We start from the raw sequence: 27,493 nt of genomic DNA, 5'->3' as shown, positions 1-27,493 counted from the left end.
TTTTCAGTTGCTGTTCATACGAGGTATTGTGTCTGATTTTCAGGAATAGCCATACCACTATGGTTATTTAAACATTCCAATAATCTGCCATAGTACCCATCTACAGTTTCATTCTCCTGTTGTATGCATTGATTAATGCAAGTCCAATCTGCTCTAGGTTTCCATTTTTCAGAAATTCGGTCTGTAAGACCCTTTACTCTGTTGTCTAGTTCTGTGTCACTATGTGGGAGTGGTTTAAGCTCTGCATTACGAGGATTCCAGATGCCACAAATCATGTGCCAGTCTGGACCCACAATTTGTCTAACTACCTTTTCTACTTCTTCCCCATTTAAGTGGTAACTTAGTCTCATACCTTGTAAATCTTGTAAAAACTTTGTGTAATTAACTTTTGGATGAGGGATTCCCTCTGTAGCTTTCCGAATATCTTCCAGTGTCAATGGTCTGTATACTAGAAGAGTTGGGCCCTGTCCTTCCTGTCCTGCCTGAGGATTTGGTACCTCGATTAGTGGACAGATTTCTTCCTCACTCTCATCTAGTGTGTTTCTCCCTACTTCAACAAGTTTCTCCCTACTTGATATAAGTCTGTGTCCCCAAGTGTTTTACGTGTCCGGGACCTAGTTTCAATAGGATCTCTAACAAATGGTTTTAGTGTTCTTGTGACTTCAGGATAACGTGGAGGTGGACCAGCTTGTCCTCCTGCTTCATATCCTGAAAAAGACATTGGTGGGGGTGGAGGAGGAGGAGCCGTCGCTATTACTGTATTATTATCCTCTTTATCTAAAAATAACGTCTTAGCATTTTTAGTTTTTTGTTCCCTTCGGTTTACTTCCTCAATCCATCTGTGTGCCTGAGGAATGCCTAATCGCTGTTGTTTTTTTGCCTGACCTTCTGCGTCAGATTTAAGCTGTTTTAAAAGTTTGACTAATGAAATTTTATTTAATTTACCGTCAAATCCGTATTTATTAACTCATTTTGTATAATACCTTACATTATCAGCCCGTTGTGATTGCATATATTTTGCGTCTTCAGTTAGGGGCGGATCTCGCGAGTTTTTAGTGCACTGATTTCCCATACTAAAAGAAAATGTTACGTAACCCTTTTCACCACATGGTATTTCAGTTCCTTACACAGTTTATCTAGAATAACTGCCTACCTAATTCTGTTTCCCTGATCCCTGACAAAATATACAGTAATTTCCTTTTGTCCCTGATCTGTATAACAAATCTTCTGACAATAGTATTTACTGTAACCTAGTCCCTGATCTAAAACAGAAAAAAGGCAAATATCTTCCTACCTGAGTATCCTGAGTCGACCAGTTCGAGACCGCTCTTCGGCCGCAGATCAGAAAGTGGCCAGCCTCTCAAAACGACAATTCAGTCAGAGGTCTTTGTATTTCAAGAAGAACAGTTTCGGTAGCTTCTCCTGCGCAGTACTCGACCACCGGTACACTGTGATCTGTAGCTGTCTGAGGGCTTCCATTTCTCAAAGGACCAAACTGTTAAATAAAAACAAAGATAACAACACAGGAGGCTCAGATGCAAAAGTTTACTAGTGTACACCAGGAGGCAAAAAAACATACAAGTACAGAGTTTTGTCTGACATGATGCAGGAAGTACACAATTTTATATAGGTTTAACACTCAAGCTGTGCCCACCTTACTGACGTGGTTAGTCACAGGGCACCTACATCACTATGGTCTACAATATTCTATTCATAAGAAAAAGCTGATGTTATACATTTTAAAAGTTTTCCCATGGGAATAATACAGCCTTGCAAAGCACCTGGTCAGTTATAATGTCTTTCTGTAAATGTTACTCCTTCAAGGTTTCAGGCCTGCTCGAATACAATAGTTGGTTCAGTCTTGTAATACACTTCTTTGTTCTTCTTGCAACATTACTTCAGCAGCTGTGTCTTATCTTGATAACATTCACAAGGCCAATTATCCCAGAGGAAGGAAGAAGATTTTCAATGCTTTATACATTTAATTTCCTGACCCAGCAGATAATCATTAGTGAAAAACATAAGCTTGCTGAGCTGGCTACTGCCAGGGTCAGAGTTCAAATATACTGCAGCTCCAAAGCTTCAAGCAATTACATGTAAAATCATTCTTATTGCCATATTGCTAATAGAATAAAATGCATTATATACTTTTTGCTTTTTAACTAGCACTTTATATGTGTTCAAATACATATTTTTCTAACAGAGGGAAAATTAATTATTATTATTATTATTGTAATTATGGTGTGCTTATGGACTTCAATAAGAAATGGGCTTACTAACCCACTTCTCTGAAACATTCACTGTTATTAATTTTGTGTTGGTGCTCTTTTAAATTAGACTTGAAATCACTATATCCTTTTTCACTTCTAACTCCCTAGGTAGATTGCTCCAGTTTGCTGGTATAAATTTGTAAAAGTATTTTTCACCAGTGAGTTTTATGAAGCAATGTCTGACCAGCAACATAAATTTTATCGCTGTTACTCTAAGGTCATACAAAGTAACTTTAATGTGAAGTTTTTGGAGAGTGAGGGACAATAGCTGCAATTAACCTGCTTATAGATGAGACAAGACAGTGGAAAAGAGTTCTAACCATGACAGGAAGCCAGTTATCTTTCCCTAAGAATGTACAATGGTGTTCACTGTTTAAGAAAAAGGATAAGAAGGTGACACATTTTAATCAAGTCGGAGAGCAGTGTTTTAGTGTTACTGGCTATGTTTAAGGCAATCAAGGGAAGGCCATATTCAGGCCTAGGGATAAGTACTCCTTTGGATAAAGCTGATCTAGCATCAGGTAATCAGAGATGCAGTGGCAGATTTCTGGCCATTTGAGTACTTTGTCAACTATGGTTTCAGTGTGGTACGAGACGTTAAGCGGGGAATCAAGATGTAGTCCGTGGTACCTATAGATGGACAGGTATGGTATTTTAATGTTTTTGGGGCTGAAGATGTTGGAAAGGTGGGATTTTTTTAATTGATAGGGATGCCAAATAACATTGCAACAAATATGAGGAGGTTTGGTTGAAGGTTGCTACTCATTAAGTAAGAGCAAATTGGAGGGGTCCTTTTAAAGATTTATTTCCAGTTCAGTCACAGCAGGGGGAGAGTATTAGGGGAATATGTCACCCACATGAAGTACAAAGGAGTCAGAAGAAATAGTATTACTAATGTAATTAATAACAAGAGAAAACAGTATTGGACTTGTAACTGACCCTTGTGGATGCCTGGAGAGAAGTTCCTGGCAGATGAATGTTTGTCATTATTTACACAGGCAAAGCTACGGTTAGATAGGTAGTTGGAAACACAGTTGAGAACACTAGGGCAAAAAGCCATTTTTATAGCTTTTATAATAGGAGCCAGTGGTTAATACTCTTAAGCACCCTTTTCAGGTCTTTGAATATTCCAGCAATCACTTTACCTTCCTCTGAAGTAATTTACTTTGATGCTTGTATGCATGTATGTGTGTGTATGTAGCATGCATATGTGTATATGTATATATATATATATATATATATATATATATATATATATATATATATATGTATATATATATATATATATATATATATATATATGTATAAATACACACACACACAGACTCAATGACGTGCGCACACCCGTGGTCGGTCTCACTCACTCGCACACATGCATGCAGACTTACTCACACACACACACACACACACACACATGCACATTTACTTATAGCATTGTAACCAGAATCAAAGTTGACCTTGCAGTAATATAAATAATTTCCATTAAAGGGTAGCCCCCACCCATTTAATTGCTTCCTGTAGTATCCCTCCATTTGGAAATTATCATTCACCTTTAGCTGGATTTAATAGAGCTACGCAGGGGTATCAAACATTTTGCAGTCAGTTGTATGGCTTTATTGGAAAATGTAGATAAAATGTTTTCAAGGTTGCTGGAGATTCTCCATAGGCCTGTGGCTGGATCTGATATGATTTTCATTCAATGAAATACTTGGTTATTAGGATAAAGGGTCAAAATTCAGAAAAGTTGAGTAGATCATGATCAGAGGGGTGAAACTACATTTAGACATTAAGGTTTTCTCAACAGTTTTGAATTTAGGGTAAAAATGTTGCAGAATTAAAGGAGAATGTGGGGAAACTGTTAGAGTGGTGGTTGTAAGGTCAAGCCACTAGTGTGGAGAGTAGAGATAATCATGGTCATCCTATTTCTGTATCTAATGAGGCATGTTTGCATGAGTCCACAGGCTATGAAGTATTCAAATAATCCCTGAAAGGATCTTGTGTCAAGGCAAATATGTTAGGATAATAGAGAGAGGTTCAGAGCATACCAGAACTTGTGGGGGTTGGTAGATTCCCAGTTTTAAACGGTATGCAGTGGCATTAACCACGGTTTAGTGAATAATGGAAGAAGGGGATGTTAATCTTAGGGAAATTAATTTACAGAAGGCACACACATGGGCATACACACACACGCACACACACACACACACACACACACACACACACACACACACACACACACACGCGCGCACACACACACACACACACTTATACACATAGACAGCATCAATTGGGAAGGCAGTACAGAGCATCCCTGTATGCCTACCGTCTGTATGAACTATATAAGATGGCGTTCTTAGGTTTGTCACCAGTATCATCTCATAACAGTATACCACAGTGATAGCTTTGACAAATCTGCCTATGTCTAAAAGCATGTTATCATGCAAAAGTGCACTATTTCAACAAAAACATAGCACTGTGAATCATTTCACCTTTCATGCCCAATAAAAAAACAATAAAATAAACAGACAAATAAAACTTTAATTTATAGGGTAACATTCTTTGCCATGAATCATTAAGGTTTTGCACAGGGGTTTGAATCAGTTCAGCACCCACTTTTATATTTTTCTAGCTGCACTGCCATGGCTGCAAAAAACTAAATTAATCAAACCACATTTCCTGATGGATTGACTTTCAATCAAATAAACAAACAGATAAATAAAATGTCTGTCTCTGGGTAATATCCTTTGCCCTTTTATAGCTGCAAAGTCATGTCATGTGTCCTCAGTTAACATGATGCAAACAGTATTTAAGGTGCTGACCGTGGATTGTAATCAAATTAACTTCTACTTCTATATATCTGAATGTATTTACATCATTAAATCGCACTCTCCTCTATCTCTATTTGCATTTATTACTATTATTATTATTATTTATTTGACATTTATCAGCCAGGTTAGTCTATCTGAGCCAATGATCTGTTTTCAGTGGAGACCTGAGGAGAAAACTCCAGCATTACAAACACACAAAGATAACATAGTAGGAAATATACAAAAACCCAAGGGAAAAAAACTGCAGCATTACATGAACAAAAATTACATATACAGCAACGAGATGAAACAAATAACTGACATTAAAGATACTTAAATAAATACAAATAATACATGTATACAAATAATACATGTAAGTAGAGACAGTATTGACATACCTTTCCCACTGTAACATATTGTAGTATCGATTAGTGAGCAGATTAGTCTCTAAATTTTGAGATGTAGACAGGAAGTGAAAAGAGAAAGAGTGTAAAATGCAGATTTTGGAGGATTTTGGCAAGGGAAAACTTTTGAGTTAAGAAAGTAGTGCTTGACTTCAATTTTAAAACAACTGGGACTAGTGATGCTACGAAAGTAAGGTGGTAGCCTACTCCATGTAAGAGCCACTGAGTGTTTATAGAGTTTATAGGTTCATAGGTTCATAGGTTCATACTAGGCTATCTCCCTAGGGCATTTATAAGCCTAGCCAGAGTGTGTGTGGCTTTCACCACCCCTTAGGATGAGAATACTATACCCATTAGTTTGCTGTGCCTCTGTCCAGCAGTGATACAGAGATGATTCCTGGGGTAAACCTACGATCTCCCATCCACTCAAGATTTCTCTTGAACAGAGTCAGTGAGGGGCTCTGTCTCACATGGACTGGGATTCTGTTCCATAGTGTAGGGAGTCTCTGGGTGATGAATCTGTCCCTCCAGCACGTCCTATTTATATCCATGTTGAGGTTTAAGTCTCTTGCTCTCGTGGCTCTGGTGGATTTGGATTTTTTGAGGTGGAGCATGTCCATTAATTCCGGGTTGGACATGGCCTTGTATGTCAGGCACAGATCACCTCTGAGCAGACGGTATGACTGAATAGAGCTGGAGTTTCTTCAGTCGGGCATCATATGACATATGTTTGAGCCCCTTTATCCTTTTGGTGAGGAACTTTTGGGGTCTTTCCAACTGCTGCAGGTGTCGGGTAAGGTACATTCCAATGGGGCGTTGTACTCAATCATTGGTCTGATAAGTGAAGAGTACAGGGGTACAATGACCTCACCTGATCTGGATGTGAATCCCTTCATGATCAGGTGGGCAATGTAGAAGGTCTTCCTAACCACTTTGGCAATGTGAGTGTCAAAAGAGAGGTTTCTGTCAACTTGGGTCCCCAGGTCCCTGATAACTTCTTCCGTGTTTAATGGATTACCACCTATGTGGTAATTAGGGGTTACCTTGTTTTTCCCAAAGGGTATGACTATACATTTTATGGCATTTAGCTTAAGGCCATGGCTCTGGCACCAGTTATCCATTTCTATGAGACCTTTCTGGAGGATGTCTGTGTCTGATGGAGTGTCAATTATGGTGCCCAGTTTGCAGTCATCTGCAAATTTTGTCAGCCACAACCCCCCTATGTTTGCCTGCACTTCAGAAAAATAAATGCCGAACATTACCAATGGTTTTGTTGGGTTTATACAGCAGATGTCAAGAAGGTACTGGTCAGAACTACAAAGAGACCCAGTTGGGGCATAACGGGATACTAACATAGAAATAGATAGGCAGGCTAGAGGTTTGTTGACCAGGAAGTGTGTCAGCTGCAGCTGGGAAAGTCATAAAAGCTGGGGGAATTTCCATCATTGAAGCTGTTTCAGGGCAAGGCAATGACAGGATTTATAAGGTTGGTTACAGGCGAATCTGGCTATGTTGTTGTAAGATTGTTCAAGTTTGGAGAGAAGGTTTGACTGAAGATGAGTCAGGATAGGGGAGGCATAGAGGAGACATGGAAGGAGGTAGGCTTGGGCAAGGGTGGGTTTGGAGTTAGGAGCAAGAAATTTTTTATTCCTGTAGAGAAGACACTATTTCTGGTTAGTTTTTTTGATACAGTGTTTAATATGGATGTCAAATTTGAGTTGGTCATCAATTGTAACAAGTAGCTTAGTGTGAGGTTCACCTTTGATGAGGGTGTTATCTAGAGAAGAAATAGTAAGGTTAGATTTAAGGTGGAAGAGAGTTTTGGGAAGAAATAGTAGTAGCTTAGTTTTTTGGGGTTGAGTATAAGTTGATGCTACGTGAATCATTTTTCCATATATGAAAAAGAGTTTTGGGTGATAGAAAGAAGTTTAGAGATGTTATCAGCACAACATATAAGTGCAGAGTCATCTGCATATTGGGAGGAGGTGTTGCAGAAGGAGTAAAGATGGTTGGTGAAGATGTTGAATAGGAGAGGGCCAAATATTGAGCCTTGAGGGACACCGGTTTGGATAGGTAGGAAGGGAGAGTAAGCAGATTGCCGTCTGACAGACTGGGGCTTACTTGAGAGATAACTCGGGAACCAGTGAATAGTAGAGGGGAAGAGGTTTAGATCAGTAAGCTTAGTAAGTAGCTTGGAATGGGAGTCAGTATTGAAAGCTTTAGAGAGGTCGAGGAATAGGCAAGACACAAGGATGTTTTTGTCCTTGGCTTCAGCAACAGTGTGAGTGAAGGATAGGAGGGCAGTGGAGGTGCTGTAAGGTGTCCTAAAACTATGTTGAGTGGGGATCACAGGATTTTCATTAATAAGGTGAGTTAAAAGCTGGTTGTGAATGCATTTTTGAGGATTTTGGATAGAGGAGATAGGATGGCAATAGGTCTGTAGTTAGAGGGCTCTGTGGAGTTACCTCCTTTGTGAAGAGGAATGGTGCAGAAAGATTTCCAGATGTCAGGGGCAGTAGACTCTTGGATAGATCTGTTTATTAGGATAGAGACAGTATAGGATATGGATTGAGCTGCATATTTAAGAAAGAGTGGGGGGTTATCAGTAGAGGGAGAGCAAGGTTTTAGTTTTAGTAGAATGGACTTGTAAGCTGTGGAAATGGGGTTAAGAGAGAAAAGGGTGGTGTTACATGTGCAGTGAGTGGTGTGAGGGGGCTTGTGGCTTTGGGAGGGTTGGGTTAGTTTTGAATTGAGTTTATGAAGTGGGTATTAAGTAAGGTGGCAGTTCTTAAGGAACAATTATTTGGGTAGAGATTGGGGGTGGTAAGTTCTCCTGGATGTAAGATTTTATTGATGGTATGCCAGAATTTGGGGCTACTTCACAATGTCGAAAGCCGACAATATCGAAGCTGATATTATCGGCACCACAACATCAAAAGCGCAGAACATCGTGCAGGTAAATGGAAATCTCCATAGGGGGAGATTTCCATTTACCTCAATGTAGTGCAGTCTTGGAGTTAGAATATTTAAGTAAGGGGGGTGTGGGGTTCAGGGGGCTTGCCCCCCTGCCTACGCTAGTTAGTTTTTATTTTTGTTTTTTTTAAAATGTTATTCGATGTTTTACTACATCAATCACTAGAGTTTGATCTTTAGTGATTCAATGTAGTAAGATTTCGATAACATGATATAGACGCCAGAATTTTTGGGGCTAGACGTTTGGGGGAACTGGTGATTATAGAAGTATTTTTTCTTGTCTTTGGTAATTTCTTTTTTTGCTAGATTTTTGTAGTTCTTTATATTTTTGAAGGAATGTTGCTGAATTAGTTTTTAGCCATTGTTTCCAATTCTTGTCTCTTTTTCTCATGAGAGATAGGGTAGTTTTGGTGAGCCAAGGTGAGTAGTTGGCTTTGATTCTTACATTTTTAAGAGGAGTTAAAGAGTCAAGTATATCAAGAAAAGTGTGATTAAAATTTAGGATGGCTTCATTAAGAGGGAGGTACTTAAGGAAGCACCTGTTTATGGAAGCAAGCCTGTTATTAATAAATCATACTGATTTTTTTTGCAGCCCGCTACTGGCAATGATGCAAAATTTTAGTAAGGAACACACTGGTCTCATAGTAAATGAAATAGTCTGCCACAAAAAAAAGCAAGCTCAACTGTACCTTTCAAACTGAGGTGGCCTAAATTAAATTAGGGGACAATCAGGGGAGGAAAGGGCACCAGATACACTCAGATAGCATGAGTATCTGTGAAAGTACTATAGATCAGCCTACCATGAATGCAAACATTACGGACTACAGGTGGAATTCATAGACATTCACTGTACAGCATGCAGGAACAGTGCAAGAAAATGGTGCTTCTCAGTGTGAGAAATACTATGTATAAGATTGTATTAGTAGTGCTTCTGAGCAATCATAACTATGCAGCTCTGACATCCTAATAAGCCTTCTGAGCAATCATCACTACCCAGCTCTGACATCCTAATAAGCCTTCTGAGCAATCATCATGACCCAGGTCTGACATCCTAATAAACCTTCTGAGCAATCATCACGACCTAGCTCAGATATCCTGATAAGCCTTTTAAGCAATCATCAGTATGCAACTCAGCTATTCTAATATGTCTTCTGAGCAATCTTCACTACCCAGCTCAAGTATCCTAATAAGCCTTCTGAGCAATCATCACTACACAACTCAGGTGTCCTAATAAGTCTTCTGAGCAATCATCACTACACAACTCAGGCATCCTAATAAGTCTTCTGAGCAATCATCACTTCACAACTCAGGTATCCTAATAAGTCTTCTGAGCAATCATCACTACACAACTCAGGTATCCTAATAAGCCTTCTGAGCAATCATCACCACCAAGCTCAAGTATCCTTATAAGCAGTGCTACAACTGAACAATTATAGCAAGCTGTGCAGCTATCATGATAAGCAATACAACAGAGGTATGGGAACAGGTGAAATGCAGGTAGTTATTGGCTGTATACTTGAGAATGAAAACTGATGATATAAAATTATAGAAAGTGGAGAATACAAATGTAAGAAATGAGTGTAGCCAAAGTATTCAGGACACTGTAGTGTAGTTCAGTACGTTTGCACATCATTGCATAACGCACCATAATTTGACATGATACATGACTTTGAAGTAGTGTCTGAATAATCCTAGGGTTATTGAAGACATGGCTACAACTTTCTGAATAAAAATGGGGTGTAAAGGGATATATAAGACAAGAAGAAAGAAGGAAAGTAAGAACAAGCAGATGGAAATACAAAAGGGAACACATTCAACAGTGTTGCAAGATGGGGGAAGACAGACTACATTTAGTCTCTGCACAATGACTAAAACACAAACAAGAAAAACTCACCCCTGGAACCACAGGAACATGAGTGCTGTGAGAAACCAGCTAATGTAACCCAGTGCTAGTGTGCAATTTAATTTACTCAACGGTATGTGTGATTGATATCAAGATATTCAGTGAATGTCAATTCAGCCATCTGAATTGGTGGTATATCTGCCTAAGTTGGTGCTAACTCAAGTGGATTTAAAAATCCCATGGCACTTTGTGGAAGAAGAATAGAGTGCTTTATTGATATTTACATTAAATTTATGCCATATTAAATGTTTTAAATCAATTATTTACACACTCTTTTTTACTTTCATCCTTAAAATTATTTACAAATTATCAACACAAAATAACTCAACTAAACAGTTCTAGTTCTTTCATTTTTTTTTAATTTATCCTCTATCGATCCACCCTTTCTTCCAAAACCACCTTCTTATTTCGGCTAATGCATCATCATTTTCCATTTTCTTGTTATATAACACACTTCTGCATCTTTTTCGCAGCACCTATATTGACACAAAAAGTACTCTATCCATATTATCATTACCCTATTTCTTTATCACACTTTCCATATAATATCATATTTATACATTTAAACTTTTACAAAAAATCCTTATTCTTTTTGTTGTCCAAGAAACAATGTTTTGTTGTTTCTTTTTCACTACAGTCAACATATTTTCTTTCCTCCATCACCTTATATTTCAGATTCCATTTCACCAAAATCCTCAGCTTCATAAAAAAAAATGTCAGACCTTTTTTTTTTGGGCCAGATTCACAAAACCTCCGTGTAAGACTTAATATGTTTTATTCGGAGGCTGCAGTTGAACGTATGACGTCAGCATGCCATGCATATTCATGAGGGCATGCTGAATCATACCCAAGTCTAACACGGTCTGTGTAAGAAAGTAGGGGGCGTGTCCGATTGCTGAGTACAGCAAAGGGGCACGCCCCCAGAAGAGTCACAGTCCTGAAAGTAAACACCCACGAGCGAGTCCGCTGAAATGTCAAGGAACACAACACCACACATCCCCACAGCCTAAACCATACTGAAAATATGTAAAATGTAAAAATAGCAGTTTCCTTTTTTTTTTTTAATTTCCAAAATGTTTGTCCACATTTGCGCTCGTTTCCGCAGGTGTGCCCTTCGCTCAACCACAGTTAACTGATATGACATTGAAAAGCATATAAGATCTACATATGCAAATTAAGCTAAGTAGCAATAGCATAGCAGTAGAGATGTCGCCCAAAGAATAAGTAATCATGGTTCGAGCCCCACAACATCCCCCTCCATTTTTCTTTAAATAATTACGAAACAATTCCCCGATATATATAAATTTAATTTAAGTAAAATGTAATGAAATGGCCCATGTATTTCTGAACAAAACCTATATTATTTATATATAAAAAGGATCATAATTGCCCGCAGATGAGCAGCGCTTTAACAAGCTTAATATGAGTGCCCATAGCTGTGCAGAGCTTTAACAAGCATAATATGAGTGCCCATAGCTGAGCAGCGCTTTAATAAGATTAATATGAGTGCCCGTAGCTGAGCAGCACTTTATCAAGCTTAATATGAGTGCCCGTAGCTGGGCAGTGCTTTACCCAGCTTAATATGAGTGCTTATGGCTAAATAACATGTTACCCAGTGTAAGCCGTTTGCGCGGAGCTACGCAGCATGCCAACCAGCTTACCGTCGGGCAACGTTGGGCAAGCTGTAGCAAAGTCACCTTTACACACAGACATACCTACTAGCCTATCTAGACAGTAGTAAAATAAAAAAGCAACGGCAAGGATCGAACCCGGGATAGTGTGCACCATAGTCAAAGTACTGAACCACTAAGCCATGACAGTTGTACTGAGAAATACAGTATTACCATACATATAGGAATGAATGAAAATATAACCATGACAAAGCAGGTTTGCTGTAAGCAGTGAAATATCCAAAATGGCCAATCATAGATAAGTGCGGGAAAACCGGCATATATAAGCCCCATAGGTGAGAATACACACCATAACTGATTGTGGTACCCATTTGCAGTCAGGATGGCAGGTGCAGGAGAGGGAAATCACTTTAGAGCACAAAGGTGGGGTGTTGAGGAGTCAAAATATATGGTTTGGCCTCTAGTCCATGATCATGAAGCGCAACTCATACAGGGCCAGGTTCAATGGGGAGCGTATAAGGCAGAGGCGTGGAACCAGTTGGCACATGATCTCACCAGTGCCACAGGCATTCTGAGGACTGGTGAACAGGTCTGTCACCATCATGCGGACCTGAAGCGACGAAATGAGGACCAGCTGAACCGATGGATCCAGGAGGCCCGCCAAATGCCCAATGCCCAATGCCCCACTACTGAGTAAGTATACATGTAATTAAGTATGTAAAAATGCTATCCTAGCCTATAGTATGGATAGTTATGTTACAATATTCCTTCATTTAAATTACAGCTGCAGGTGTTTGTTCCATGAATCGGCAAGCCTATGCTGATAGGCTGTCGAGGTTGCTCCACCAGGTAGGTTAGTAATTATTCTGCTGGTATTGTTATAGAATATAAGTGGGACAGCTTGTAAAAGAGTTCAGTGTTGTAACCCAGTAATAAAGGTCAAATAAGCCTAGAAGAAAGATTCTGCTAGTATTGTAAGATTAGATAAGTGATGCAGCCTGGAAAAGAGTATTGCAATCTAGTAATAAAGATTAAACAAGTCTCAAATACAGTTCCCACCTGTATTGTAATATCAGATAACTGCTTCAGCCTGAAAATGAATGTTGTAATCAATCAACAAAGGATAGACAACTGTCGAATACATCCTTGTAAATTTTGCCATATGAAATAAGTGAGTCAACTGGAAAAGATTGTTGTAACCCAGTAATAAATGCTAATAAAGCCTAGAATTAAGTACCATCCTGAAATGTAAATATAAAATAAGTGAGAGAGTGTGAGAAAGAGAGTTTGAAGCTACCAAGAAAGCTGTAATAAATCTGGAATAAAGGTATACTGCATTCACTACATAATGAAATGAATGAGACAGCCACAACCAAAGAGTGAAATGTCTTTAATAAAGTACAGAACCTGGACTATGTCTGTCCCACAATTTGCATATGTTGCTGTACCCTTGCATTATGGAGATAGTATGGTTGTATGAAATGCTGAACATCCACAGTTGTCTAGACCCAAATAAATCAAATATAGCAGGATGCTTTACCTGAACACAGCCAGATATGAACATATATGAATAAAAATGGAATGTATATTAATGTAGCAGTAACATCCCCATCACCAACATTCCTAAGGTTACATACAGGAAACTGTACTAATACATGTAGGGGATATATATCTGCATCTACTAGGAATGTACAGTATATGTATAGGTAGTTTAAGTTGTTAATGTAATATTTCTCCACCCTACCCTATTTTCACAAATTATGCCATTCCACACCAAACTGGGTATGTGTATTCACAATTAATTCCCATGGACATTTGTCCTGTTGGTTTATACATATCTGCATGTACGTTGATGCATGTGCCCTGTTCACATATCCAAACCTGATGGCCTGTTGCCACCAATCAACCCTGCATACTGTTGGAATGTCCACTGTTGTTCTAAATATACACGTGTTATGCTTGCTGCTCAATGTTCGGAATTCATGTGTGTTTGGTTAATGGGAATACTGATGCATGCTGTTACAACTAATTTTGAATGGTGTTGTTTGTTACTAACCCAAAATACCATAAAATACTGCTAAACATAGGACAACAGGGAAGGCGGGTTCCAGCGGACCCACATCTCCCACCACAGCTGGCGAGTGCACCTGGCACCAGTTCCCAGGCTGGGACCTCCTCCTCCGGTGGCCCTGTGCCACCTTTGGGTGGAAGCGCTGCAGGGGATGGGGCTCGTCCCCCCTCTGCAAGCGTGGCTGGAGGAGAGCCTCCACTCACCCTCCATACGGTCCGGTCTGTGGTGTGTAGTGAGATCAGGCGTTCTGTGACTGATTCCCTACGCCAGCTTGAGGCGAGAGTGGTGCAACTCATGGGTGTGCCTGCCCATCCTATCCAGCCCCCAGCACAGCCCTGGTCTGGGCTGTGAAGGTGCAGTGGTAACTGCCCATGGGTGGCGATCTCAGTTCCACTGTTGCCATCTGTGGGCTCATGGGCTTGCGATATCCAAACATCCATCCCCGTGAATTGTGTTTACCCCCCACATGTGTCATACTCTGCCCCTGCATGCATTTTGTTTGTCTTGTCTGTTAACCTCTCCAACCTACCTCCCCAAATATACCTACTTCCTGTACCTCACATTCCACTCTCACTTGAAAAAATAAAAAATAAAAAAAGGGCACACTGTTCCCACAAAAAAATTATGCCCCATACATAACTGCCCATTTCACATACATGTCTGCCGGACCTGTAAACTGATAATTACAATTGGCTGTACAACATATTTTGTTGTCCTCACCCCTCTCTCAGGGGTGGAAGGTGTCAAATGTCACTCTAAATTTCTAACATATGCACAGCTGTTGCTGGTAAAGAATTGGGCAGCTATGGGCCTTCCCTACATCCTTCCTGCACACCCCAAGCTTGTTTTCCTACTGTCCTACACTTTTTGTGCCCCCTTTTTCACCACTTTCCTATTTCCCCATTTTCTTTTCTTTAAAATAAAATAGCGTGGGTGTTAGCGGAAGTAAGCACTTTTAAGCAGTAGTCAGCGGGTGTGCTTGTACAGCTAAGCATAGATAAGCATTGCGCAAACTCATGCAAACCCGCTTACAATTGCTTAAAAGTGCCTTAGTCACTCTGTATGACAAGGCCTGTAGTCTGCTCATCAGCAAAATAAAATACCCCTGTCAGTCTCGAACCCCGGACCTTGGAAACACTAGACTGCATGAATTTCCACTGAGCCACAGCAGATATACAAGAACTTGGTGCTGAAAGAAATATATCATGAAATACAAGGAGTGAATGTAAAGGGAAAATAGGAAGGCCATTACACAAAGCTTGTTCTGTGTATCTTTACTGGCAATTCTTGTGGAATTGCATTACATTAGTGTGATAAGAGAAACAGCCATGCTAGTAGGTAATAATGTTACAGTAGCACCTTACAAACCCCACACAGTATCAGAGCAAGATAAACACTGCCATATTTGAATAGGTAAGAGGCCGGACCTCCCAACTGTGACTGATTTACAGGCATGTCCCTGATTTGCAAACAAATGTTAACTGTGCCCCACTGACTCCCTGTGAAATGTACTCGCAGTAGGCAGAAAGGTGGGGAATCCCACGTAATGGTAACTGTCAATAAATTACAGTAGACACTACTTGCATGTCAGAAATGCTGTAGTAATACATATGCTCAAAATACCCCACAGTCACAACTGCAGAATATCTGAAATATATCACGGGTGTATCCCACTGATATGTACCTTTCCCTGAGGCTGGTCAAATATATACCTGAGAGTATCTGAGGCCTGGAAGTGTCAGAAACACACAGGCATATCAGCCTGTCTGCTGTTAAACACTCTTGTGAATAGCTGTAGAATTACTTCCACAAGCATGCCCTTATGTAGGAGTACAACACAGAAATATCAAAGGATGTAGCCATCTAACATACTAATGACAGTATAGCAGTTCACAAGCACTGCATGTGCCTGATATTCATACTTGTTAGTACAATATACTTAGTTGTCCTCACCCCTCTCTCAGGGATGGAAGGTTTCAAATGTCACAGCAAATGTCAAACATATATACAGCTATTGCAGTTAAAGAAATGTGCAGCTATAGACCTTCCGTACACCCAGCCTGCACATCCCTAGTTGGTGTTCCCATTGACTTCCGGCTTCCTGCTTACAACTGTTTAAAAGTGCCTTATTCAGTCTGTATGAGAAGGCCACAGTTCTGCTCAGCAGCAAAATAAAATACCTTTGTAAGTGTCAAACCCCAAACCTTGGGCTCACCAGACTGCATGAAGTACCACCAAGCCACAGCAAACATATAAAAACTTAGTGCTGAAAGAAATATTTTATGCCTTACAAGGAGTGAATATAAATGGAAAATAGGAAAGCCATAGCAACACATTCCAGTAAAGACAAATATCAGGCATTCAAGGAGTGAATGTAAAGGGAAAATAGAAAAGCCATAGCAACACATTGCAAGAACTACTGTTGTATGCCAGTTAATCCACAAATCCCACAGGAAAGTACATACTCCCATGTAAACAGTGTTAGCATTAGCAGGTGTGAGTTAACATACACACTGAGAAGAGTGCACTGGAAGAAGCAACAGACAGGTCTCAGTACAACATGCATTTCAGTGGCTACAACACAGCCTCAGATATGAGAGATATACCAACCTTCTGACTGACACAACAGTGTCCACAGCAAACCAACATGGTCCCCACCTTGCAAAACTGAAAGGCCTATGCCTACCTAACCTATCATTTTATAGCAATGTCCTGAAATCACAGTGAGAACTGCAATTACCACACAGCAGGCTGCATGCAATTACTAAATGCTGGCCACCAATTGGTGCAGAGGCCATCACATGCATATGTGCAGATACCTACAAAAGCAGCCTGTACTGCCAGTCCACACATGCAATAATATCATTGCAACAACTGGAGGGAGGGAAGGAGAGAGAGAGAGAGAGAGAGAGAGAGAGAGAGAGTCAAAAGAAAAAAGCTGTCAGAGACAAAGGTAATGCAAACTACATAATCTAATAATCTACATACTGTGAACCCTCCATATGTGTTAGCAGTCTGTATCTATATGTATATGCAGATGTGCATAGGGCAAGGGACATACTGCAACTGTTAGTGAAGGCTGGACATACATATGTAGTTGAAGGTTGCTATGTGCACATATCAATATAGGTTGAAGTATGTGGCATTGAAAACAGCATGCAGTGCAGGTATATGTCATGTGGTGGTGAACTTCTGTGGGACTGAGCCAGTGAGGCCTGCTACAGCTATACAGCCTGAGGGCAGCATAATGCATTCTGCACAACACTGTGCAATATCATTACAGAATGGTATGTCTCACAACTGTTTCAGAAGTGATATTCCCACCATGAAAGGTGGGCAGTCTATGTGCCTACATGTGCATGTATATGTACAGCAATGGATGTTTAGAAGTGTGTATATATATATATATATATATATATATATATATATATATATGTATATATATATGTATATATATATCTATATACACATATATATATATATATATATATATATATATATATATATATATATATATATATGTGTATATATGTACATAGATAGAGAGGTATGTATAGAGATATATAGATAAATAGATAGAATATGTATATACATATAATATATACATACATATATAGATAGATATGTAGATATACACATATAGATATGAATGTCTATAGATATATATATATATATATATATATATATATATATATATATATATATATATATATATATATATATATATATATATATATATATATATATATATATATATATATATATATATATATATATATATATATATGTAGATATGTATATATTGATATATATTGATATTTATATGTATATATATATATATATATCTATCTATATCTATCTATATCTATCTATATATCAAGAGAGAGTGAGAGAGGGGGACATGACGGCAGATGTACTGCAACAGGTGCCTGGTGACCAAGGCATGGAATGAACACCAGTGTTGATAATGCAGTACAATACCCCATTCCAAAACATGTTACCCACTAACTACCACATAGGAGGTTGCCTGCCAACCACTGGAGGTGTCAGAAGGGAACATGGGACACAGGTGTAAAATAGACTCCCCTTTGATATCCACAGTGGCACACTAGTCTTGTAATCCCTGTACATGGTACGTGTCATCACAAAAGGTGTGTCAGCTAGGGAAATGTAAGTCAGTGTGCCCCTCTACACCTCACAATGTCCTATGCAGTATGTACCTCCCATGAGAACAACAGCAAGTGGAAAGGCCACAGACATACCTAACAAAGACTGATAATGCCCTCAAACACATTCCCTATGCAGACTGACTCACAAAACCACAGCTAGAGTGCCTTGCATACTTCCTACACAGAGGTTACCGCTGCTGGACATACAGAGTTGTGTCACACCCTTACCAGTCGGCCAACCACCATGGCAACACCTCACAATCCATCCAGCCTACATGACCTAGGGCCCTAATCCTTGTCACCGCACTAAACAGCACATGCTGAAGGTACAGGTTTCTATACACAAATATGCCATACCCTGGACTAAACCACCCAGTATTAACAAACAAGGCTCCTTATTAGTAGATGTCATACATACCCCTGATGAATGTTATGGAGATAGGTAATATGCCCTGTGAGTCACCTCTGTGTAACCGTTTCACAGGAGCAAGTAAAATCACATTACATGTGTCCCAAAGGGCAGGGTAGCATATGGCTAGGCTGCCCTAAGTTCAGGGCCAATAGCATAGTACCTACCTATGACACAATGCACACACACATGTACTCAGTGCAATACCAGCTATGTGAGGTTGAATGAGTGTGACACTGACTGTGTGCAAGGTCTGTAAAGGTGTGATAGCTTAGCATGAGTTTGTGTCTGTCATGGTAGTTTGTGTCGTAGGTGTGAGGCCAGAGAAAGATGTGTCAGTTATCGGCATGCAAACATAGTAGATTGGCATATGTTGTGCTGTAGTTCCCTGTGTATGACAGCGGAGTCCCATCGTAGGTAGAAGCAATACATGTATGCTCAGTAAGTGGTACTGCTGTTGAATCCAGCTCACATATGAACTGTTGTACTACCTCAAGTTGTAGGCCTAAGCACTACAGTATGGTGTATGATCGCATTCCCTGGTAACACTTTCTGGTGTGTTTCCTGTAGTCTGCACAGATTACATACCTCATGCATAGGTATCTGTAAGTAGGGGCACACAGTACTCTAAGGTACACAGTTAATGCTCATCTGTGTCGTCATACATTTGTGTGTTGTATGTATGTGTAATGTGTGTGAAATGATGCCTGTACCATGGCCGCAATCATATGTGTGTTACAGGGTATGTGTGTGTACCTGGCAGCATGTATACTCTGTGACAGCAATATGCTGGCTATATTAACAACTGTGCACATATGTCAGGTAGGGGTATGGCATCAAAGACTAGGGTGGATTACCGTTGAAACTGTAAATGTGCATTGCATTCATTGCATGGGATGACAATATTCTTCATCCATTAGCTTGATACATACCCCCAGTGTGAGGTTGTGCATTGTATCCCAAACAGTGTGCTGAGTGCTGGTGTATACTAGTTTGTTGTATGTAGTGTGGCAGGCACTGTCAGTTGTGGGCTGAGCACTGATATGTGGTATCAAACATGTGTATCCCCTGATAGACAAACAGATGCTATATATGGCAGTTAAGTGATATCAGTACATTAGAATATTAAGTGTGCCACATGACTTGCTCACATATTTTTCTTTTCTTTCCCGGGTGATGGTGCATCAGCGTAACCCACCTTATACAACAGCAGAGGATCAGGAGATCCACCAGAGCCGGGTGCAGAATTTCTCTGTGCTGTTTTCCAGGACCAGCCAGAACCAGCATTAGAGGGCTGCACTGTGGCAAGATCTTGTCCATTGGGTAAATGACATAGGCATGCATAACCGGACATATGAGCAGGTATGCCATCACTGCAGTGATTTAATTAGACATGTCCGGCAGTGTGCGTCTAATATCCACAGACAACATCTTGCCACAGGGTACCTATCCACCCCCCTCACCAGTGTGGAGGAGCACCTCCTAAGTGTTGTGGCTCCAGGCCAACAACAACAACATCCACAAACATGTGTCATCATGGAGGCCGGAGCCACCCATCATGTTGAAATGGAGTATGCAGGTAACATGCCATATCTGTAGTTGACTGGTCTCTGAACTGGTAGTTTATGAGTGTGTGAGATATGTATTGTGTGTGTAGCTGTTAACCTGCCTACTTTTCTGCAAGATTGATATTCTGAGCATAATCTGTACACCTGTGAAAGCCACCTGTTGTACTACTGTACTTTATCATACTCACAGTATCAATGGCACAGTTGTGGCCACTGGCAATCACTGTCATATTTTTGCAGGTCCCTCTGGAGTGACAGCAAGGCAGCCAATCCATGCTGATGAGTGTGTAATAACAATACTATTGCTAATGACATGTGCATGTCATATGGAGGTGTAGTGTGTGCACATGTAACACCTACGCATAATGCATGCTGTGCATGTTTGCTGTGAGACTATGCATATCCCATTATTCTCAGTAGCTGCCTCACTCACATGCAATACACAGAGCATGACACATGTGTGGCAACACAGTACTGGACATTGTATAGGCATATCTGATACACATGTATACAACACACACATGTTTGGCATAGACACTACATCTTAGCCTGCTACAAATGTCAAATTATGACACCTGCTATATGGCCACCCTTCAGTATCCCACTTATCCTCTATGCAGCACACATAATATATCTGAGGGGTAGAGGCCTACCATGTCTTTGAGCAACAGTCTTGAACAAATAATACATTCATGTTAGGCAATGCTCACTATTGGCCACCTTACACACCCATGTAACAAGTGGCTGTGTAATTTTGGATGTAGTCATGTTACTGCACTTCAGGTACAGCATGCTAGCTGCCTGTCTGGCACACATTATTATTGTTGACTGACCACAAGAAGCATGTTGATCACGGCTCACGTTACTACACCACATCCAGTTCCACTGAATACAAAACTACACATAGCAGTTATTGAGTAGCACCATCATGTGTTGTGTGTGCAAATATATGCACCCACAGCTTGTAACACTTGCACAACATTGTTATGTCCTTGTACACATTGTGTCCCAGGGTGGAGACAATCACTGAACAACTACACACAACCATCAAGTACACGTATACTGTTATTAACAAGGGCTGTCTACACTTGCACTGCATGTTTCTGTGCAACACATAATTTGCATGCTGAGACATGTGCAGTGATGTTTTTCCTTGTGATACTGTCACCCACCCTCAAACAGTATTGTGTATGTGTTGGATTGCAGGTGTGTCTGTGTTTGTATCTGCTGTACTGAGGAGTGTGCCTGTGTGCATGTGTGCATGTGTGCCTGTGTGCATGTGCACCTGTGTGCATGTGCGCCTGTGTGCATGTGCACCTGTGTGCATGTGTGCATGTGTGCATGTGCGCCTGTGTGCATGTGTGCATGTGTGCTAACATCATGTACACATTTGTAAACTGTGTTTCCTATCTTCCTCTCACAGGTTCTGATGTTGCTCTGGTGGAGTGCAGCAGGGAACCTGAAGCCACTGCTGGGGATAGTGATAATGATGATACATGTGTAATGGCACAGGGAGGTGTGACAGGGTCTGTCGTTGGTCAGCCAATCGACACTACACAGCAGTCAACCCCATCAATGCGCACAGTCATCCTGCCGATACATCCATTGTCACCAATGTCCTTAGCTGAGGGACAGCATACAGTGTGCATTGACCAGGGTAGTGTAGTATCATTGGCACATGCATCCCCTCACAGCAGCCATGGCCAGATTCCTGACATGGTACCATACAGGCAGATGTCAAGGGGTTCTCATGGGAGCATCCGTGGTCGTACTGCCCCTGTCAGACATGCCCACAGAGGTCTTTCAACCTCAGCTATGTTCCGGGCTGTAATGCAGGCACAGGCACGTATGGAACGGTACACCAGACAGGGTCTGAGGGAGCTTAGAGCACATCGCACTGCTATGAATGATACTATGCGTGATGTTGCGGCTGCCATCTGTAATATCAACGAGGTCATTGATAGACATTGGGGGGACACATTAGATCTCTTCCACAATTACATGTCCAGGAGCCAGGACAGTGCAGGATGGTTGAGGCATCAACGTGGACGTATGCCAGCAACATCATCAGCTGGCAGTCATCGCGGATGACAACAAACCCACAGCCACCCCCATAGTGCCAGTACCAGCCCCAGCAATGCTGGGTCGGTGCTGTCATTACACCGTCCTAGAACACCACGTGCACGTGGCTCTGGACAGTCCCAGCAGGGACATGTGTCCATTCAACATCCCACTTCTTCTGATGACAGTACCCAGTCTGGCTTAGTACCTGATACTGTCTGTAGCACCCCTGCCAGGCACAGGTACTGTGTCCATGGCCAGAGACAGTGATCTGTATGACCTGGCAGGTACAGTCTGTGGCTGTCCACAAACACCCGTATATGGCAACCACATGGTGGAACTGTGTGCAAGCACACACACACACACACACACACACACACACACACACACACACACACACACACACATAATGCTAACACATAGGGCTAACACATACATACACACACACACATCGCATCAACATTGTCCCATGTTGTACTGTTGTCCCTCACAGGTACATATCTGTATGTGGCACACACATACCTGATGTGTGCATTGAAATTACTGTTATAATAATATGTCATACAATAATAAAAGCAAAACACACAACACATTGACAAACACACACATGTCATTTGTTGGATGCAAACCCCTACCTAACTATGTTATGATACTTGAGAGAAATGCATTAGCGCAGCACGCTATTCGCATTATTGGATGATTTTCCTTCTCCTGCTGTGTTTATAGGGTGCTGACATCATTAGTCTTTCCAAAGATGAATGTACATCTTTTAGTGTCTTATCCCAGTCTTCAAAAAGGCCATTCCTTTCATAGAGAATTGCATATATACACACACCCCCATACACATAGCATTTGCAAGAATGTACATCTTTTAGTGTCTTATCCCAGTCTTCAAAAAGGCCATTCCTTTCATAGAGAATTGCATACATACACCCCCCCCCTCCTATACACACAGCATTTGCAAGATTCAAACCCCTACTTAACTATGTTATGATACTTAAGAAAGACGCATTAACACAGCACACTATTTGCATTACTGGATGATTTCCCTTCTCCTGCTGTATTTATAGGGGGCTGACATCATCAGTCTTTCCAAAGAGAAATGTACATCTTTTAGCGAGTTATCCCAGTCTTCACAAAGGCCACTCCTTTCACAGAGAATTGCATACATACACACCCCCCTGCCACCCCACACACACACAGCGTTTGCCGGATTCAAACCCCTACCTGACTATGTTATGATACTTGAGAGAGACGCATAAGCGCAGCGCGCTATTCACATTACTGGATGATTTTTCTTCTCCTGCTGTATTTATAGGGTGCTGACATCATCAGTTTTTCCAAAGAGGAATGTACATCTTTTAGTGTGTTATCCCAGTCTTCAAAAAGCCATTCCTTTCACAGAGAATTGCATACATACACACCCCCCTGCCACCCCCCACACACACACATCGTTTGCAGGATTCAAACCCCTATCTAACTATGTTATGATACTTGACAGAGACGCATTAGCGCAGTGCACTATTCACATTACTGGATGGTTTCCCTTCTCCTGCTGTATTTATAGGGTGCTGACATCATCAGTCTTTCCAAAGAGGAATGTACATCTTTTACTATCCCTCAGTATGGTGGATAACAATATCTGTGCATTAACAGATGCCTAGTTCAGGGTCACATATGCACACTGGCACTGCCAGGTTATGTTCTATACCATGCTTCATGACCACAGGACTTGTAACACACAACACAAGTAGGGTGTGTATCCATATTACATCACAGATACACACACCTCTGGGTTGGTACCACTGCACTAAGCATGACAGGCCATACATATACAACTACCATTGTGTAAAACTGCCTTTTGGTTTGGTGTGTAGTTCAGACCCCCCCCCCCCATACCCAGGAACTGCACTCGGCTTTCCTGGGAACAGTGTAGGATATGAAAGTCTTCACACACACCATTATAGTGGTTGACTTCAGGTACACAAATATTGACTGGGGATACTACTCAGGCCCTCAACAACATCATCCTACAGCCACTACAATTTGTGGATCCATGTGCTATGGCACAACCAGTCACCACACCCACAAGGAGGAATACATATTGGACCTGATCATCACCAACATGGGGACTCTGTGTTCCACACCAGAGGTAGAACCCTCATTGTTAAGATCAGACCATAAACAACTTTCCCTGGACATCCATTTCCCGACCCCACCCCCAGCCGAGGAAATCACTGTAAAGAATTTCTCAAAAGCAGACATTGCACTTGTGAAGACTGGGGTGGAATACTTCAAAGGCCCCGTGATGGAGGATAATACAGCCCAATCTGCAGAATCCTTTACAAACGCATTGTATGAGCACCTGCAGGTATGCATTGATCATGCTATCCCAAATAAAACCATGACTCCTCCAAAACAGGAGACCTGTCTGGTTGACCCCGGCCATATATAAGTTGTACAACAGAAGGAGGAAGCTACTACATAACAGAGCAATATCCCACAGAGGGAGAACATCTCTGAACAGTATTGGCAAGACACTTCAATCCCTCATATAATCATCACTTGCACGTTTTGACAGTGAAATTGACCAGACACTACAGATAATCACAAGGCCTTCTTTAGTTATGTCAGGAATATGTGTGGAAACAACCCAGATATGCTTTGAATTGTTGCATAACAGCACAAAATATGCCAAACCTACGGACATAGCCCACACCCTGGCAGACAGAGTCTGCACAAACACCCCCCCTTACCCCCAAGGGTACAGATGCCCATCCCAAATGAATGTAACCTCTCTGACATCACAGATGCATAGGCGAAAGGTGCCCTCTCCACAGCAAATAACACAGCATATGTATCGGACCCGATGGTGTCCCAGGCTGTGTCCTACATGAGCTCTGAGTAGAACTGAACACTCACATTAAGTCACTGTTCCAACTTAGCCTTACTACAGGATATGTACCCTGAGAATGGCATACAGATACAGTGCTCCCACTCTGCAAAGGTGGTGCCACAACGGACTACAGGAACTATCACCCCATAAGTCTGACTAGTGTGGTAGAAAAAGCTATGGAGCTTATTATCATGGAAGTCATAATCAAAAACATTGTGAGCCTCCAGACAGTGGATCATACACAATTCAGCTTTGTTAAGGGCAGATCTTGCCTCTTACACATAGTTCATATCTTTGAAACAGTTACTGAAGCCATGGATGAGGGCAAGGTAGTTCACACAGTCTACCTGTACCTTGCAGAAGCCTGCAACACAATACCCCACTCAGGCATCATACATATGCTTGCCAGCTTAACTATCAACCCCTAAATCACTAGATGTGTTGCTATCTGCCTCAGGGATGGAACCCACATGGTCAGAATTGCAGGTGCCATGTCCAATTCCAGACCAGTTACAACTGGTGTCTCACTGGGTTTAGTTGTGGGACCTGTCCTGTTCGGTATGTACTTCTCTGAGGTTGAGACTAACACGGGGGGATTATGTCTAACAAACGTCACAGATGACTGCTAACCGGGGGCCATAAGCAACACTGCAGCTGACACATGCTTCCTCCATAAGGGTCTCACAGAGATGGATGCTTGTTGGCAGAGCCATGGCCTCGTGCTAAATGCTAAGACATGCATAGTCATCCCCTTTGGGGAAAACAAGGTGCACACAAATCACCACATAAGTGGTAATCCATTAAGTACAGAAGATGTATTTACAGATTTGGGGACCAACATAGATCGTAACCTCTCCTTTGCTAATCACATTGACAGACTCATTGCAAAGACCTTTATATAGCCCTCCTTATCACATGGGGGTTTGCATGTAGATCATGGGAGGTCATTGTGGCCCTCTACTAGTCACTCATCAGGCCCATGTTTGACTACAATGGCCCTTTTGGGGTGTACCTTACCCAACACCTGCAGCAACTACAGTGTCCACAACAGTACCTCCCCAAGAGGATCATGGGCTACACACAAATGTCCTATACAGCTCAACTAAAGGATCTCCAGCTCTACACAGTTGCTTAACGCCTACTCAGAGGTAATCTATGCCTGACGTACACAGCCATGTCAAACCCAGAAGTAAGTGGACATGCTCCACCTCATAACATCCAAGACCCTTAGAGCTATACACTCCAGGGACTTAAACCTCAGCACAAAACTAAATAGGACATGCTGCAGGGACAGATTCATTACCCAGAGGCTCCCCTCACTCTGGAATTGAATCCCAGTTAAAGTTAGACATAGCCCCTCACCAACCCTCTTCCAGCAAAATCCAGCCGCATGGATGGGAAATTGCAAATTCACCCCTGGGATCTCCACTGTGTCCCTGCTTGACAGAGGCACAGCAAACTAGCCTTAAAGGTTGCCTTCTGTGACCTACTTTACAGAGGCACAGTAGGCTACTCTACTGGGGAGGTGGACGCCAAATACACCCTGCCTAGGCTTATGAATTCCCTAGGGCAGACAGGCTAGTATCGACCTCTGCACCTATGTTTATGTTGGGGATGCACAATATTTTTTGCTGATACTGTTTGCAGGTCTTTATTGCCGTAGCTTTCCCAATTTTTATGAACAACTTGTGTATCTGCGTAACATGTTTGATCATGACAGGGTTCCAGTGTATTAATATATGTGTCTGTTGTCATTTAACTGTGTGCACAGGGCAGATTGATGGATCATGGGAGGTTCCTGGCTTAACACATACAACTGCCAGTTATGTGTGGCTGACTGTTATACTCAGACATGGCCTAAGTGTGTGAGCATGCCCAGTTCAGGCTTTCCATGGTTTGCTGCTTGACATATGTCTCATTTATCCAAGTGTGTGAGCATGCCCAGTGTGACCTTTCCATATGTTGTGATCTGAAGTCCACTACATTTGTGGCTGTGTGTGAACATGACCAGTATTAACATTTATACTGTGTGTGTTGGAAGTCATGTTGTGTTCTTACTGCCAGACTCCTTTGTGTCATAACTCAAGAGGGATTGTGCTGTGCCTGCAGGGTTTCCATGGGATAGTTTGCAAAAACTTGTCAACATTCTTTCATACTGGCTGAACACTGCAATAGTGTACTGGTTCAGTACTTTCACTATGGTGCACAGTGTCATGGGTTTGAGTCCCATCACTGCTTTAAATGTTCATACTGAGCAGACCAGACTGGTTAAGGGCCAGTTGGGCAACTATGAGCATGTTGCATTTTGTTCAGCTATGGCCTACTTAAACC

The sequence above is a fragment of the Protopterus annectens genome, chromosome 1.part0, assembly GCF_019279795.1.
Source record: "Protopterus annectens isolate FY-2018-M chromosome 1.part0, PAN1.0, whole genome shotgun sequence".
In the NCBI taxonomy this organism is placed as follows: domain Eukaryota; kingdom Metazoa; phylum Chordata; order Ceratodontiformes; family Protopteridae; genus Protopterus; species Protopterus annectens.
This window is presented reverse-complemented; position numbering follows the sequence as displayed.